Genomic DNA, 19,257 nt, shown 5'->3' with positions numbered 1-19,257 from the left:
TATTTCTCCACATCCTCTCCAGCACCTGTTGTTTCCTGACTTTTTAATGATTGCCATTCTAACTGGTGAGAGATGGTATCACATTGTGGTTTTCATTTGCATTTTTCTGATGGCCAGTGATGATGAGCATTTTTTCATGTGTCTGTTGGCTGTATGAATGTCTTCTTTTGAGAAATGTCTGTTCATATCCTTTGCCCACTTTTTGATGGGGTTGTTTGTTTTTTTCTTGTAAATTTGTTTGAGTTCTTTGTAGGTTCTGGATATTAGCCCTTTGTCAGATGAGTAGATTGCAAAAATTTTCTCCCATTCTGTAGGTTGCCTGTTCACTCTGATGGTAGTTTCTTTTGCTGTGCATAAGCTCTTTAGTTTAATGAGATCCCATTTGTCAATTTTGGCTTTTGCTGCCGTTGCTTTTGGTGTTTTAGACATGAAGTCCTTGCCCATGCCTATGTCCTGAATGGTATTATGTAGGTTTTCTTCTAGAGTTTTTATGGTATTAGGTCTAACATTTAAGTCTCTAATCCATCTTGAATTAATTTTCGTATAAGGAGTAAGGAAAGGATCCAGTTTCAGCTTTCTACTTATGGTTAGCCAATTTTCCCAGCACCATTTATTAACTAGGGAATCCTTTCCTCATTTCTTGTTTTTATCAGGTTTGTCAAAGATCAGACGGCTGTAGATGTGTGGTATTATTTCTGAGGACTCTGTTCTGTTCCATTGGTCTATATCTCTGTTTTGGTACCAGTACCATGCTGTTTTGGTGACTGTAGCCTTGTAATATAGTTTGAAGTCAGGTAGCATGATGCCTCCAGCTTTGATCTTTTGTCTTAGGATTGTCTTGGCAATGAGGGCTTTTTTTTTTTTTTTTTTTTTTTTGTTCCATATGAACTTTAAAGTAGTTTTTTCCAATTCTGTGAAGAAACTCATTGGTAGCTTAATGGGGATGGCATTGAATCTATAAATTACCTTAGGCAGTATGGCCATTTTCATGATATTGATTCTTCCTATCCATGAGCATGGTATGTTCTTCCATTTGTTTGTGTCCTCTTTTATTTCACTGAGCAGTGGTTTGTAGTTCTCCTTGAAGAGGTCCTTTACATGCCTTGTAAGTTGGATTCCTAGGTATTTGATTCTCTTTGAAGCAATTGTGAATGGAAGTTCATTCCTGATTTGGCTCTCTGTTTGTCTGTTACTAGTGTATAATAATGCTTGTGATTTTTGCACATTAATTTTGTATCCTGAGACTTTGCTGAAGTTTCTTATCAGCTTAAGGAGATTTTGGGCTGAGACAATGGGGTTTTCTAAATATACAATCATGTCATCTGCAAACAGGGACAATTTGACTTCTTCTTTTCCTAACTGAATACGCTTTCTTTCTTTCTATTGCCTGATTGCCCTATCTAGAACTTCCAACACTGTGTTGAAAAGGAGTGGTGAGAGAGGGCATCCCTGTCTTGTGCCAGTTTTCAAAAGGAATGCTTCCAGTTTTTGCCATTCAGTATGATATTGGCTGTAGGTTTGTCATAAATAGCTCTTATTATTTTGAGATATGTTCCATCAAACCGAATTTATTGAGCGTTTTTAGCATGAAGGGCTGTTGAATTTTGTCAAAGGCCTTTTCTGCATCTATTGAGATAATCATGTGCTTTTTGTCTTTGGTTCTGTTTATATGCTAGATTACATTTATTGATTTGCGTATGTTGAACCAGCCTTGCATCCCAGGGATGAAGCCCACTTGATCATGGTGGATAAGCTTTTTGATGTTCTGCTGAATCCGGTTTGCCAGTATTTTATTGAGGATTTTTGCATCGACATTCATCAGGGATATTGGTCTAAAATTCTCTTTTTTTGTTGTGTCTCTACCAAGCTTTGGTATCAAGATGATGTTGGCCTTATAAAATGAGTTAGGGAGGATTCCCTCTTTTTCTATTGATTGGAATAGTTTCAGAAGGAATGGTACCAGCTCCTCCTTGTACCTCTGGTAGAATTCATCTATGAATGCATCTGGTCCTGGACTTTTTTTCATTGGTAGGCTATTAATTATTGCCTCAATTTCAGAGCCTGCTATTTGTCTGTTCAGGGATTCAGCTTCTTCCTTGTTTAGTCTTGGGAGAGTGTAAGTGTCCAGGAAATTATCCATTTCTTCTAGATTTTCCAGTTTATTTGCATAGAGGTGTTTATAGTATTCTCTGATGGTAGTTTGTATTTCTGTGGGGTCGGTGGTGATATCCCTTTTATCATTTTTTATTGCATCTATTTGATTCTTCTCTCTTTTCTTCTTTATTAGTCTTGCTAGCGGTCTATCAGTTTTGTTGATCTTTTCAAAAAACCAACTCCTGGATTCATTGATTTTTTGAAGGGTTTTTCGTGTCTCTATCTCCTTCAGTTCTGCTCTGATCTTAGTTATTTCTTGCCTTCTGGTAGCTTTTGAATGTATTTGCTCTTGCTTCTCTAGTTCTTTTAATTGTGATGTTAGAGTGTCAATTTTAGATCTTTCCAGCTTTCTCTTGTGGGCATTTAGTGCTATAAATTTCCCTCTACACACTGCTTTAAATGTGTCCCAGAGATTCTGGTATGTTTTATCTTTGTTCTCATTGGTTTCAAAGAACATCATTATTTCTGCCTTCATTTCATTATGTACCCAGTAGTTATTCAGGAGCAGGTTGTTCAGTTTCCATGTAGTTGGGTGGTTTTGATTGAGTTTCTTAGTCCTGAGTTCTAGTTTGATTGCACTGTGGTCTGAGAGACAGTTTGTTATAATTTCCGTTCTTGTACATTTGGAATAAGTGCGATGTGGTGCTGAGAAGAATGTCTATTCTGTTGATTTGGGGTGGAGTTCTGTAGATGTCTGTTAGGTCTGCTTGCTGCAGAGATGAGTTCAATTCCTGGATATCCTTGTTAACTTTCTGTCTTGTTGATCTGTCTAATGTTGACAGTGGGGTGTTGAAGTCTCCCATTATTATTGTATGGGAGTCTAAGTCTCTTTGTAAGTCTCTAAGGACTTGCTTGATGAATCTGAGTGCTCCTGTATTGGGTGCATATATATTTAGGATAGTTAGCTCTTCCTGATGAATTGATCCCTTATCATTATGTAATGGCCTTCTTTGTCTCTTTTGATCTTTGATGGTTTAAAGTCTGTTTTATCAGAGACTAGTATTGTAACCCCAGCTATTTTTTGTTCTCCATTTGCTTGGTAGATCTTCCTCCATCCCTTTATTTTGAGCCTATGTATGTCTCTGCATGTGAGATGGGTCTCCTGAATATAGCAAACTGATGGGTCTTGACTCTTTATCCAGTTTGCCAGTCTGTGTCTTTTAATTGGATCATTTAGTCCTTTTACATTTAAGGTTAATATTGTTGTGTGTGAACCTGATCCTGCCATTATGATATTAACTGGTTATTTTGCTCGTTAGTTGATGCAGTTTCTTCCTAGCCTCGATGGTCTTTACATTTTGGCATGTTTTTGCAATGGCTGGTACCAGTTGTTCCTTTCCATGTTTAGTGCTTCCTTCAGGGTCTCTTGCAAGGCAGGCCTGGTGGTGACAAAATCTCTAAGCATTTGCTTATGTGTAAAGGATTTTATTTCTCCTTCACTTATGGAACTTAGTTTGGCTGGATATGAAATTCTGGGTTGAAAATTCCTTTCTTTAAGAATGTTGAATATTGGCCTCCACTCTCTTCTGGTTTGTAGAATTTATGCCGAGAGATCTGCTGTTAGTCTGATGGGCTTCCCTTTGTGGGTAACCCAACCTTTCTCTCTGGCTGCCCTTAAGATTTTTTCCTTCATTTCAACTTTGGTGAATCTGGCATTTATGTGTCTTGTAGTTGCTGTTCTCGAGGAGTATCTTTGTGGTGTTCTCTGTATTTTCTGAATTTGAATGTTGGCTTGCCTTACTAGCTTGGGGAAGCTCTCCTGGATGATATCTTGAAGACTGTTTTCCAACTTGGTTCCATTTTCCCCCTCACTTTCAGGCACCCCAGTCAGACATAGATTTGGTCTTTATTCATAATCCCATACTTCTTGCAGGCTTTGTTCATTTCTTTTTCTTCTTTTTTCTTTAGATTTCTCTTCTCACTTCATTTCATTCATTTGATCCTCAATGGCTGATACTCTTTCTTCCAGTTGATGCAGTCGGTTACTGAAGCTTGTGCATTTGTCACGTATTTTTCATGTCATGGTTTTCATCTCTGTCAGTTCGTTTATGGCCTTCTCGGCATTAATTATTCTAGTTATCAATTCTTCCACTATTTTTTCAAGATTTTTAGTTTCTTTGCGCTGGGTACGTAATTCCTCCTTTAGCTCTGAGAAGTTTGATGGACTGAAGCCTTCTTCTCTCATCTCGTCAAAGTTATTCTCCATCCAGCTTTGATCCGTTGCTGGTGATCAGCTGCATTCCTTTGCAGGGGGAGATGCACTCTTATTTTTTGAATTTCCAGCTTTTCTGCCCTGCTTTTTCCCCATCTTTATGGTTTTATCTGCCTCTGGTCTTTGATGATGGTGACGTACTGATGGGGTTTTGGTGTGGGTGTCCTTTCTGTTTGTTAGTTTTCCTTCTAACAGTCAGGATCCTCAGCTGTAGGTCTGTTGGAGATTGCTTGAGGTCCACTCCAGACCCTGTTTGCCTGGGTGTCAGCAGCAGAGGCTGCAGAAGATTGAATACTGCTGAACAGCGAGTGTACCTTTCTGATTCTTGCTTTGGAAGCTTCCTCTCAGGGGTGTCGTGTGAGGTGTGAGGTGTCGGTCTGCCTCTAGTGTGGGATGTCTCCCAGTTAGGCTACTCAGGGGTCAGGGACCCACTTGAGCAGGCAGGCTGTCTGTTCTCAGATCTCAACCTCCATGTTGAGAGATCCACTGCTCTCTTCAAAGCTGTCAGACAGAATCGTTTGAGTCTGCAGAGGTTTCTGCTGCTTTTGTTGTTGTTGTTGTTGTTTAGCTGTGCCCTGTCCCCAGAGGTGGAGTCTACAGAGACTGGCAGGCCTCCTTGTGCTGCTGTGAGCTCCACCGAGTTTGAGCTTCCCAGCGGCTTTGTTTACCTACTTAAGCCTCAGCAATGGTGGGCGCCCCTCCCCCAGCCTCGCTGCTGCCTTGCAGTTAGATCTCAGACTGCTGTGCTAGCAATGAGGGAGGCTCCGTGGGCCTGGGACCCTCCTGGCAGTTGTGGGATATAATCTCCGTGTGTGCCCGTTTGCTAAGTCCCTTGGTAAAGCGCAGTATTGGGGTGGGAGTTACCTGATTTTCCAGGTGTTGTGTGTCTCAGTTCCCCTGGCTAGGAAAAGGGATTCCCTTCCCCCTTGCGCTTCCCAGGTGAGGCAATGCCTCGCCCTGCTTCAGCTCTCGCTGGTCGGGCTGCAGCAGCTGACCAGCACCGATCGTCCGGCAATCCCTAGTGAGATGAACCCAGTACCTCAGTTGAAAATGCAGAAATCACCGGTCTTCTGTGTCGCTCATGCTGGGAGCTGGAGACTGGAGCTGTTCCTATTCGGCCATCTTGCTCCACCCCCCTGAGAGTCATCTTTAGTTAATTGATTTACAATTTAATGACTTCTATAGGGTCATATTGCTTTACTCACAGCAACAGTTTTACTTTCACTTAGTTGCATAATTTTTTCTTAGTTGCTAGCTGTTACCCAAGCTTTAAAATTATGATAATACTACTGCATAGAACATCTATTTAAATAATAGAAATGTAGAAGTTTCAAGAAGCCCTAAAGAGGTTTTCTTACTGCAACATTAGCCGGACAGGTCAGTATCTTAACTTCTTTTTGTTTTATTATTGTTTTCCTGAAGGTATCTTGGGCTAGAAGCTATAAAACACTTAGGAATTCAGAGTTCTTAGTCTCACTCCTCTGACACTTGCTACCAAAACCCCACCAGCTAAAATCAATGTGTGTGTCTTGGTCCCTTTTTCATACTTGAAAGCCATGGTGGAATCTAAAACCACAGGGAAGAAGCAATGACATAGTGCAATCAATTTGTAAGTTATTAGAGAAAATTTTTTAATAATTCAGTGTTTTTTGCTATAAATCCATAGACCATGTCTAGAGTAGGGACTATGTCATATGTCACTGGCTCAAGTCAGTCTTCCTGGGTTCAAATCCTACATTTGCTGTTTACCAACTGTTCAAATTGAGTTAACTAAGCAAAATCTTTTGTGTCTTAGTTTTTGCCCCTAAAATAGAGATAATTCTGATAACTACTTCATAAATTTGTGATGAAGATGGAATGATCTAATGTATATAAAGAACTTAGCAAAGTGCCCAGCATGTAGTAAGCACTATACATATAGTAGCTATTATTTGTTTTTCAGTTGTTAATATAATAGGTGCTTATTGATGTCTGTTGCATGCATACTTTTAAAAATTACACACCTAAAAGATCTGAATACTCCATAGGGCACATTTCCACAATTCAGTAGAAGGAATTTTACAGTTATGCAATAAACCAAACCAGGGAAGCCTGACTATACCTCAATATAATAATCAATAATGCCTAAAAGAAAGTTGCCAATAATTCAGGATTCCTGGTTTTCCTTATTTTCTATTATGATAAAAAATGAAGTAACCAAGAAAGCTAGGTCATTCTTTAGGAAGCAGTTCAGTAGAACATGCTATTAGCATAGGATTTAGGAACAGAAAGTACAAATAGAGTATATACATATTATTGTGGTAGTGAAATAGGAGTTACTTATACATAGGGTGATAATATAATTTATTATTAGAAATGTGACAATTTGAATGAGTGACCCAGTACATTTCATTATGTACTTATTGATCAAGGTCTTGGACACTGTCAAACATTCATCCACCATATTTTTCCAGTATTATTTATAATAACAAGTTGGGTTCATAGGGAGGCATAATACTTCTATTTGTGTAAGTACAGGGAATTATCTGGGCACGAGAGGATAATGTATTCATTTTTCCACTATGAGATACTAACTATAGGTGCTCTGAAAAGAGATGATGTATTTCCAAAGGAAGCCTACCACTCTTAGGCCTTGAGAATGGTAAGTAATGTTATTATGCAAAACTTAGAATTTACACCTGATGCCTCAGAGCTGCAAACCCAGTATATATACCACCTGGTTAAATGGAATAATGGCACCTCAAGCTGTGCAGGCAAATGGTTTTCTCAAAACCTCATTCTTGGGGGCTGTAGTTGTGGAATTTGATTTGGTTTGAGCAATTCACAGTCACTGTTTCCATAATTGACAGCCCAAACTGCTTATCAAAAGACAGGTTTTATGAGGAGACCATGGTGATAACCAACCCATGAATTTTGCTACAGGCTTTTGGGGATTCTGGTTTTGGCTTATTCTCCAGTAAAAGAATGCATAGAAGAGAGAAGACAATCATTGTACTTTAGTAATTAAAGAAAAATGACATCTAGAGATATTCATTAATTCATTCATATAGAGGTTATTGAAAAGATAACATTTTCCTTTTGACATCGTATTTTATATATATATACGTATGTATATATCTATGTTTATACTTTACTGAAATATTTATAATTATATTATTTGTGTATAGTTACTAGTCTAGTAATTGGAATTTTATTGAAAATATAATCTAGTAATCTGTTACTATAAGAGAATAGGAAGCTCTTTGAGGGTAGGGGCTAGAAAAATATATAAAAATAATCTTTTGTCCTAAGCATGGTGCTTATTTCATAGTAGGTGGTGAATATGTCTATTGATTAAATGAACAGATTTTACTAACATCATTTTAGTAGTATGGGCTTATGAAATATGTACACTTCTCTGAAGGTATCCTGTGCTGTGAACAAATTAGCTGTGGCATGCTTAGAGAGAAAGCAGTGATGGAGTGCAGGCTTCTTTGATCCCAGGTTTGTAAGGGTTATGAAGCAGGGATGCAGTGTGGGGAACACTGATGCCCTTCTAACAGCAGGCTGTGATGTATCTGAAAAGTTCATATTCTCACTCAATACATTAGTCCAGGAAGTAAGACTTTTCTTACTCGTGAATTAGTTCTTCCTGTCATATTTTACTCTGTGCTCCAAAGTTTCCTAAATGTTTCTCTATGAGCCCTCAAAAATCATTACACCTCCCATAGCATGGTCTTCTTCTAGATTATAAACCCATTTTTAAGATATCTTCTTTCCTGATAAATTAACTTATAAGGTTTAACTTCTATGATTAGGCTAGAAAGACTTCTTAGAGGTAAGCTATTTTTAAAAACACAAACAAATAATACCATTTTACTGAACACCAAAATAATTCCAGGCAGTTATTTTCTGTACCTAAATTAACAAACAAGTGGAAGTTTATTCATCAAAATATCAAGTGAATCATTAGAGGCCAAACACATCTATATTTAAAACTATTGAACTCAGTACAATAACAAAGTACTCTCTAAGTCAAGTCATAACTGAACACATACCTCATTTGGTCCAAGCTCCTAATAATTAGTGGAACTTAAATCTTCCTGGCATACTTCAGAATGTTTAATCACAAGCATCCAGTATTTATAACACTTATTTTCATTCAGCCTCCGCCTCTTTGGTTTCATTAGCATGCATTACTCTCCAGGAGATTTGGGCTGAGTTTATAGGAGCATTGCCAAATGAGTTAGGATCAAAATATTTAATACATTCAATTACTGTTGCTTATACAGTCAGGTCACATGGTTGGGTCCTGGAAACACCTTTTCTTTAACATGCTGTGGTGACATGGCTGTCCTGGAATTTTCTAAATTCATGCTGGATTGTGAAGTGATATTAAAAAGGGAAATATACTTAGCATGGAGAATAAAACTTAAAAGACAATTAGTAAATAATAGCTTAAGTTATATAGATGAATAAAATGAAGACCTAAATATTTAATAAAAAGAAATAAATATAAACACATGTATCTAGAGTTCACTGTCTTTATGTTGCACCATCTAGAGTTACGCAGGGAAGGACTGAACTCAGATGGCCCAGGCAAAGTCAGAGAGTAACTGAATGGCATACTTTCCTCTCTCAGTTGACTTCTCCTTCACTCAGCACAAGTTCTCTGCCTTTCAATGCTTCTTTTTCGGGGTTCTGGCTATCTCAAAATATAGACTGAGCATCCTGAATCCAAAAAAAATGAAGTTTGTAATGCTTCAAAATTCTAACCTTTTGAGCACCAACCTGTCCCTCAAAGGAAATGCTCATTGAAGCATTCCCAATTTTAGATTTTCAGCTTAGGGATGTTGAACTGGTAAGTAACATGCTAATATTACAAAATCTGAAAAAATTAGGAATCCAGAGTACTGTTGTTTCCAAGCATTTTGGATAAGGAATATTTCCTCATTTTCCTCTACAGTTATCCTAGACCTTTCTCATCAATAATTACTTTTCTGGTCTCTTTTTAAATTTCAAGATCTGTTCGTGTTAATTAACAAATTCATGGTCATGCATTTAATGTCATTCATTGATTCATACATTTGTCATTTCAAGCAACATAAATGCATAATAATAACAGCCATCAGAGGGTCAAAGTATTTTAAACCCAATGAGACACTCTCAGTGGGTATTGCTGGCAACAACGTAAATATAGGTAAGGTTTTTGGGAGGCAAACTTTTAGGAAGCTGAGAAATAATGTTCTAAATGCATATTTCTACTTGTAAATATCATAAAGCTGGCCGGGTGTGGTGGCTCATGCCTGTAATCCCAGCACTTTGGGAGGCCGAGGTGGGTGGATCACCTGAGGGCAGGAGTTTGAGACTAGCCTGGCCAACATGGTGAAACCCCGTCTCTACTAAAAATACAAAAATTAGCTGGGCATGGTGGTAGGTACCTGTAATCCCAGCTGCTTGGGAGGTTGAGGCAGGAGAATCGCTTGAACCTGGGAGGTGGAGGCTGCCGTGAGCTGAGATCGCGCCATTGCACTCCAGCCTGGGCAACAAGGGCAAAACTCCATCTCAAAACAAACAAACAAACAAACAAACAAACAAACAAACATAAGGCTTCCCCATTATAAAAGAGGAAAAATTGTAATCAATTATTACATATACTCAAAGGAAAATTATTAAAATATAAAGAAGAAAAACCCAAAACTCTCAGAAAACTAGGAATCGAGGAGAGTATCCTCAATTTGTTAAAATATGTCTATTTTTAAAAAAACACTATAGCCAACATTATACTTAATGGTGAAATACTGAGTGATTTGTCCTTGAGACAAGGAACAAGGCAAATATTTTTATTCTCAACATTGCTATTTAACATAGCACTGAAATTTAGATACTAAGTTTTAGGGGAATCAATTCCAACAGTCTCTTGGTGCATGGGGACTCTCAGGTTTTTTATGAAACCTTGTAGAGTGTTACGTCTTGGTTGTTAAGCCCATGGGATGTCTATTAGGAGCTTTAATCTGGTTTGCATGGGAGGAGACTGAAATTGAAGATGATAGAATTCAGTTCCCAGGTACACAGTTGAGGTGAGCCATGGGTAATGTGCATTCCCTGAGCATGAAATCTCCAAGAATTCCCTCTTGATCAACTTTCCCCATTCCCGCTGGGTGAGTAGAAATCGTAGCTTGAAAGTTTACATAATGAGATGGTGTAGCTTGATAGCTTACATAATGAGATGGTGTACATGGCTTCTTCTTCCACCTTGCCTCTCTTTTGGTTTGGATTGATGCTGGCAGGGTAGGAAAACCTGAGCATTTACCTAAGGATCCCAGGGAAGGGCACATATAGTAGCTGAGAGATAGGTACCTTGTTTCTATCAGAGCCACTTAGGTGCAATAATGTCATTCCTGTGTGTATATTAAAGTCTTAGGCCCCACCCCACAAAGCGATTCTAATTGTATTATCTTGGGTGGGGTCAGGAAATCATTTTTAGAAATGCCTCTGGTGATGAAAATCTAAAGCCAAGTTTGAGAACTATTGCCCAACAGCTACTGTAAGGTAGATGCCCTAATACCCAGGACTTAACAAAATTTGGCAAGGGGAAGTGTGCAGTTGAAGTTCACAGCCTTGAGACAACTGGCTTTGACAGTGACAAGAATGGACCAGGAGTTGTCACAGCTGTGAGTCCAGCAAAGACAGAGACTAGCATGTAGAGGCCAAACTGCAGGAGGCACCTCATGGGTCAAGAGGATTGGAAGTCTTTTCTCCAATGCTCCCAAATTAAGGAAGAGATTCCTTCACATCCATTGCAATCCAGGAGGATGAGGAAATAAAAATACAGGAAAACAGATAATTTTTTCTATAGAATTTAAATTACATCCATCAGGACATAGTCAAAAAAATGGTAATGACTGTTTAATCTGTTTTTTTCTTAAAATGCTGGTTTTATCCAGTTTTGAAAGCCTCACTGGAGGCTGGTCAGTTCCCCTTCTACGATGGCTGATTTTAAGTTCATACTCCAACCACTTCCCTTATGAACTCTCACACTCAGAGTCCATTATGCAAAACCCTAATTGCCTAGGTTCAGGTACCAGACAACTAGGGGCAGCCTCTGTGCTTTGGAGCTGGAAGATTAAAATTAGCCAGTCAATAGGCATCCCCAAGAAACCTAACCACAACCCACTTGCCATACATAAGTTGCCACTGTCCTCTCTGCTTGCTGTTACCCTGTCCCTGGATGCAAAATTCTGTGGCCTAATGTAGCAGACTTCTCTCCTTCAGAGTTCTAAATAACAAGGAGTTCTGCTTTTTGTGTGTGTGTGTGTGTGACATTGTGTTGTATCCTGCCATTTAAAAAATTTAAATTTTATAAAACATTATGTTACGTTTAATGGACCCAATTAAGCATTCATCACTTCCCCGTTTTCCTACTCTTCCCACACTTCAATTTTCACAGGGAAAGTTATGAGCAAAGATGCATTAAGTCACAAATAAAATGACTTCTTTTCATGTTTAGGTGTGCACTGGATTTTTTAAATGAAGAAATCTATCATAATATTGTGACGAATTAAGCAAGGTCTGATCCTCTACTGTTTAGCAGCATCTTTTAAATCAATACTTTATTTCTGGAAAACTTTACTCACTCACTTGTCACAGAGGAATCTTTTTGGGCAGAGGGTTTCAGAGGCAATAGGAAGGAGGGAGAAGACTCTGTTAGTTGGAGTTTGGATAGAATAAAAGCCTGAATGTTCTCTATAATAAACACATTCTTTCTAAGGCCGAGGAATATGACTGTCTCTTGTATGTGAATGCTGAGCACATCCTTCCAGCTGTTCTTTTGTGGCTTATTTTCTCCTTTATTTTCTCTTGAAGTGTATACAGGAAGAAGTGAGGAGGGGAGAGCAGAAGAAAAGTGAAAAAAGCAGAGACTAAAAACAGCACACAATCAAACATAAAAAGGGGTACCAGAAACCCTATACTTTTTCTTTCTAAAACTTCACTCAGTCTTTTATCACGCCTTCAAATATTATGATACAGTGAAGACTGTTTTTTGAAAAGAACGTGTTGTTCACTAAAGGAAAATGTATCAATAATTAAAGAGGATATCAATTCAAACTTCCAACTTAGGTTATTAAAGAGACATGGACGAAAGACCATACAAAGATGTAAAACTTCTAGGTTGTACTAAAACATATAACATTGTACAATAACAAGAACTAGAAATACCATTTGACCCAGCGATCCCATTACTAGGTATATACCCAAAGGATTATAAATCATGCTCCTATAAAGACACATGCACACATATGTTTGTTGTGGCACTATTACAATGGCAAAACCTTGGAACCAACCCAAATGTCCATTAATGATAGACTGGATTAAGAAAATGATAGACATATGCCACATGGTGGCATATGTACACCATGGAATACTATGCAGCCATAGAAAAGGATGAGTCCATGTCCTTTGTAGTGACATGGATGAAGCTGGAAACCATCATTCTGAGCAAACTATCGTAAGGACAGAAAGCCAAACACCGCGTGTTCTCACTCATAGGTGGGAATTGAACAATGAGAATACTCGGACACAGGGCAGGGAATATCACACACCAGGGCATGTCATGGGGTGGGGGGATAGGGGAGGGATAGCATTAGGAGAAATACCTAATGTAAATGACAAGTTAATGGGTGCAGCAAACCAACACGGCACATGTATACATATGTAACAAATCTGCATGTTGTGCACATGTACCCTAGAACTTAAAGTATAATAAAAGTATAATAATGAAAAAAAAAAGTAACATTATAAATTTTGTGCTCCGTATGCCTGTTATATTTGTTTTAGGTATGTCAAATTTATAAAGTTGTTAGCTTGTATATTAACAAGCAGATTGTGCTCTCTAGAATAGGGAGGCCCCCCTGAAGGTAAAATGTGTTACAGATTTCTTAAGATAGTGCAATCTAATGGAAAGGATCAGGTAGAATAAGTTTAATAATGATGACAACAATAATCAAAAGTATCAGTGTGGTCTGAGTTTATATCAGCTATAAAAGAATGCATAATGAACCATCCCCAATACTTGTAACTTAAACAATCATTGAATATTACCCTCAATATTGTGAATAGCATGTGCTCAGCATAGTGGTTCTTCTGCTGGTCTTATCTGGGCTCAGTTGAATGGCTAACGCAGGAGTATCCAAAATAGCTGAATTCATATACTGATATTGAGAGATCTTGTTTTCCCCATTCAGGCTAGACTAGTTGTCTTACACCACGGCAGCTGAGCCCCAACACAACATAAATGAATGCTTCGAAGTCTCTTAAAGCTTAGATCTATATGGCACACAGCAATACTGCCACCACATTCTCTTGGTCAAGACAATTTACAGGGAAGTCAATATCCAAGGGAAAGAAAAATGCACTCTGTTTCTTGATAAGAGTGGCAAGTTGCAAAAGCGTATGTAAGGATGGATGGTATAATTAAGATTATCTTTTGAAATAATCTAACCACAGGGTTTAGTTTTCTCAATATAAGATATGGATTTGGATCAGTTATATTTATAACCTTGCAACTAAAATTTTATGATTTAAAAAAACACTTTTACAATTAAAACGATTATATTTTTTTTCCTTCATTTTTATTTTAGGTTCAAGGGATGCATGTGTAGGTTTGCTACATCAGTAAATTACATGTCACTGAGGCTTGATGTATGATGATCCTGTTACCCAGGCAGTGAGCATAGTACCTGATAGGTAGCCTTTCAACCCACACCCCTCTCCCACCCTCCCCACCCAGAACAGTCCCCAGTGTCTACTCTTCCCATCTTTGTGTCCATGTGTATTTAATGTTTAGTCCCACTAATAAGTAAGAACATATGATATTTTGTTTTCTGTTTCTGCATTAATTCATTTAGGATGATGGCCTCCAGCTATATCCATGTTGCTTCAAAGGACATGATTTCATTCTTTTTTATGGCTTCATAGTATTCCACAGTTTATGTGAATCACATTTTCTTTATCCAGTCCACCATTGATGGGCATCTTAGTTGACTGCATGTTTTTGCTATTGTGAATAGTACTATGATGAACATATGTGTGCATATGTCTTTTTGGTAGAATGATTTATTTTTCTCTGGGTTCATGCCTAGTAGTGGGTTTTTGGAGTGAATGTTAGTTCTGTTTTAAATTCTTTGAAAAATCTCTACACTGCCTTCCACAGAGGCTTAACTAATTTACCTTCCCACCAGGAACCTATAAGTGTCCTTTCTCTGCAACCTCACCAGCATCTGTTGTTTCTGACATTTTAATAATCATCATTCTGACCGGTGTGAGATGGTATCTCATTGTGGTTTTGATTTCCATTTCTCTAATGGTTAGTAATAATAAACATTTAAAAATATATTTGTTGGCCACATGTATGTCTTCTTTTGAGAAGTGTCTATTTATGTCCTTTTCTCATTTTTAACGGGGTTGTTTGTTTTTTATTTGACGAACTGTTTTAAGTTCTGGATAGATTCTGGATATTAAACCTTTGTTGGATGCATAGTTTGTGAATATTTTCTCCTGTTCTGCTGATTGTTTCTTAGGCTGTGCAAAAATTCTTTAGTTGAATTAGGTCCCACTTGTCAATTTTGTTTTTGTTGCAATTGCTTTTGAGATCTTAGTCATAAATTCTTTGCCAAGGCTGATGTCCAGAACAGTATTTTGTAGGTTTTCTTCCAGAGTTTTTATTGTGGTAGGTCTTACACTTAAGTCTTTAATTCATCTTGAGTTAATTTATGAGTATGGTGTAAGAAAGTAGTCTAGTTTCAGTCTTCTGCATATGGCTAGCCAGTTATCCCAGCACCATTAATTGAATAGGGAGTCCTTTCCCCATTGTTTGTTATTGTCAACTTTGTCAAAGATCCAGTGGTTGTGGATGTGTAGCTTTATTTCTTGGTTCTCTATTAGGTTCTGTTGGTCTATGTGTCTGTTATGGTATCATTAGGTCTGTTTTGTATCTGTTTTTGTATACTGTTTTGGTTAATGCAGCCTTGTTGTATAGTTTGAAGTTGGGCAGTGTGATGCCTCTGGCTTTGTTCTTTTTGCTCAGGATTGCCTTGTGACTTGCACTCTGTGTTGGTTTCCTAGAAACTTCAGAATAGTTTTATTTTTCTGTCTGTGAAAAATGACATTGGCAGTTTGATAGAAATAGCATTAAATTTGTGAATTTCTTTGAGCAGTATGGCCATTTTAACAACATTGATTCTTCCTGTCCATGAGTATGGAATGTCCTTCCATTTGTTTGTGTTTTTTTTCTAGTTTCTTTCAGCAGCGTTTTAAAATTCTCATCATAGAGAACTTTCACCTCCTTGGTATGCTGTATTCCTAGGTATTTTATTCTTTTTTTGGCTATTATAAATGGGATTGCATTTTTGATGTGGCTGTCAGCTTGGACATTATTGTACAGAAGTGCTGCTGATTTTCATATATTGATTTTGTATTCTGAAATTTTACTGAAGTCACTTATTAGTTCTAGGAGCCCTCTAGCAGAGTCTTTGGGGTTGTCTAGGTATAGAATCCTATTGTCTGGGAAAAGAGATAGTTTGACTTCCTCTCTTTCTATTTGGATTCCTATTATTTCTTTCTTTTGCCTGATTGCTCTGGCTGAGACTTCTAGTACTATGTTGAATAGATATGGTCAGAGTGGACAGAGTGGTTCCAGACTTCAAGATGAATGTTTCCAGCCTTTGCCCATTCAGTAAGATGATGGCTGTGGGTTTGTCATAGATGACTCTTATGATTTTGAGGTATGTTCTTTTGGTGCCTAATTTGTTGAGGGTTTTTAATATGAAGGGATGTTGAATGTTGTCAAAAGCCTTTTCTGCTTCTATTGATATAATTATGTTTTTTTGAAATTCCGCTTATTTGGTGAATCACATTTATTGATTTGCTTATATTGAACCAACCTTGCATCCCAGGAAGAAAGCCTACTTGATCATGATGAATTAACTTTTTTATGCGCTGCTGGATTCAGTTTGCTAGTATTTTGTTGATAATTTTTGCATCTATATTCATCAGGGATATTGGCCGGAAGTTTTCTCTCTTTGTTGTGTCTCTTTTGGGTTTCATTATGAGAATGATGCTGGCTTCATCGAATGAGTTAGTGAGGTGAGGAGTCTCTTTTCCTCAGTGTTTGGAACAATTTCAGTAGGATGGGCACTAGCTCTTCTTTGTACATCAGACAGAATCAACTGTGAATTCATCTACTCCAGGGCTTTTTTTGTTGTTGTTGCTTTTATCACCTTTTGCCTGATTTTATTCTAAATTATGAAACTTTTCATGTTGAGTTCTTAGGTACTTCCAGTTGCTTTTGTGGGAGATTATATTCATGATGAGGTTTTCAGGAATATATTATAGTAGAAATTGAAAGACTTCTTATTTGCAATAAATAATGACTTCTGTGTGCCAGTAAAGTCAGTCATACTCCTAGATTCAGTCAAGGGAGATAATTCTTTTCAGGCTCTCTAAGATCGTATGAATGCCTATGGGTTCATTTATGATGATTTTGTACTATAGAGTTCACAAATATACATCTTAGGGACTGAGAAATCTTTCTCTTCAGTTTGCTGTCCAGTTGTGTATAGATATTTTCATTTCAATTTTTTTTTGACTTTAAATGCAAACAGAACTATATTCCAATTTGCTGTCACCTTGTGAAAATTGAGTCTTCCCACTAACTTTTCACTTTCTGTCAGTATTAGTATCATTTAGCTGCCCAGTCTTAAAATTTAAAAAGCACATTTTATTTTTTTCTCCTTAACTTTCCATAAGTAAATCTTCCAAAAAACCTTCTATTTAGTTTTCTTTCAATAAGTTCAACAGCTAAATTTTCATTCTGTGGTGATATACCTACTTCACACTGTTAGCAACTCCTATTTGAACTTCTACAATGACTTATTTCGTTTTCTAGCCCCCAATTTCTTTATTTGACAATTTCCCCTAATACATCACTCTCTTTTTTATTTTTAGTATTTTTTTTTTTTTTTTTTTTTTTTTTGAGACGGAGTCTCGCTCTGTCACCCAGGCTGGAGTGCAGTGGTGCGATTTTGGCTCACTGCAAGCTCCGCCTCCCAGGTTCACGCCATTCTCCTGCCTCAGTCTCCTGAGTAGCTGGGACTACAGGCGCCCGCCACCACGCCTGGCTAATTTTTTTGTATTTTTAGTAGAGACGGGGTTTCACTGTGGATTTTTAGTATTTTTAAAATTTTAGATTATGGGGTTACATGTATAGGTTTGTTACATGAATATACTGCAAAAGGCTGGGATTTGGGCTTCTATTGAACCCATCACCCAAATAGTAAACATAGTACACAACAGGTCTTTTTTCAGCTCTTACCCCCCTCCTCCCTCCTCTCTTTTTGAGTCCTCAGTGTCTATTGTTTTGATCTTTATGTCTGTGTGCACCTATTGTTTGGCTTCCACTTATAAGTGAGAACATGTAGTAATTGATTTTCTGTTTTTGAATAATTCAGTTATGATAATGGCCTCTTGCTGCATTCATGTTGCTGCAAAGAACACAATTTCATTCTTTTTATGGCTATGTAATATTCCATGGTGTATGTGTACTACATTTTCTTTACCCAATCCACCATTGTGGGCATCTAGGTTGATTCTACGACTTTGCTATTGTGAATAGTGATAACTATATGAGAGCAGGTGTGTTTTTGATATAATGATTTATTTTTCTTTGGGTAGATACCCAGTAATACGATTGTTTGGTTCAATGGTGTTTCCATTTTTAGCTCTTTGAGAAATCTCCAAACTGCTTTCCACTGGGGCTGAATTGATTTACATTCTCACCAATAGTGTATAAGCATTTGCCTTTCTCCACATCCTCCCCAACATCGGTTATTTTTTGACTTTTAATAATAGCCATTGTAACTGGTGTGAGATGATATCTCACTGTGGTTTTGAGTTGCATTTCTCTAATGATTAGTGATGTTGAGCATTTTTCATATGTTTATTGGCTGCTTGTATGTCTTTTTTTCTTTTTTCTTTCTTTCTTTCTTTTTTTTTTTGAGATTGAGTCTTACTCTGTTGCCCAGGCTGGAGTGCAGTGGCACAATCTCAGCTCACTGCAACCTCCGCCTCCTGGGTTCAAGCAATTCTCCTGCCTCAGCCTCCTGAGTAGCTAGAACTACAGGCACACACCACCACGCCCAGCTAAGTTTTGTATTTTTAACAGAAACGGGATTTCACTATATTGACCAGGCTGGTCTTGAACTCCTGACCTTCTGATCCACCTGCCTCAGCCTCCCAAAGTCTTTTTTTGGTAAGTATTTGTTCATGTTTTTTGCCTATATTTTAATGAGATTATTTATTTCTTATTGATATTTTTTAGTGCCTTATAGGTTTTGGATATTAGCTTTTTGTCAGATGCATAGTTTGCAAATGTTTTCTCCCATTCTGTAAGTTGTCTGTTTGCTCTGTTGAGTGTTTCTTATGCTGTACAGAAATTCTTTACTTTAATTAAGTCCCAATTGTCAATTTTTGCGTATACTTCTTTTGTTTCTGAAGTCTTAGTCAAATTATTTGCCAAGGCCAATTTCCAGAAGTTTTTAATAGGTTTCCTTCTAGTATTTTAATAGTTTGAAGACTTACATTTTAAGTTTTGAACCCATCTTGAGTTAATTTTTATGCATGGTGAGAGGTAGTGGTCCATTTTTATTATTCTGCATATGGCTAACCAATTTTCCCAGCTCCACTTCTTGAATAGGGTGTTTTTCCCCATTGTATATTTTTGTTGAGTTTGTCGAAGATCAGGTGGCTGAAAATGTGTGGCTTTATTCTAGGTTCGACATTTTTTTTCCATTGATTCATGCTAATACATCTCTTTCGAAAATAATTGTTTAATGGACACCACACTCCTTAGCCAC

Source organism: Macaca nemestrina, chromosome 5 (genome assembly GCF_043159975.1).
Source record: "Macaca nemestrina isolate mMacNem1 chromosome 5, mMacNem.hap1, whole genome shotgun sequence".
Taxonomy (NCBI): domain Eukaryota; kingdom Metazoa; phylum Chordata; class Mammalia; order Primates; family Cercopithecidae; genus Macaca; species Macaca nemestrina.
The sequence above is the reverse complement of the archived record's forward strand: the minus strand, read 5'-3'. Positions refer to the sequence as shown.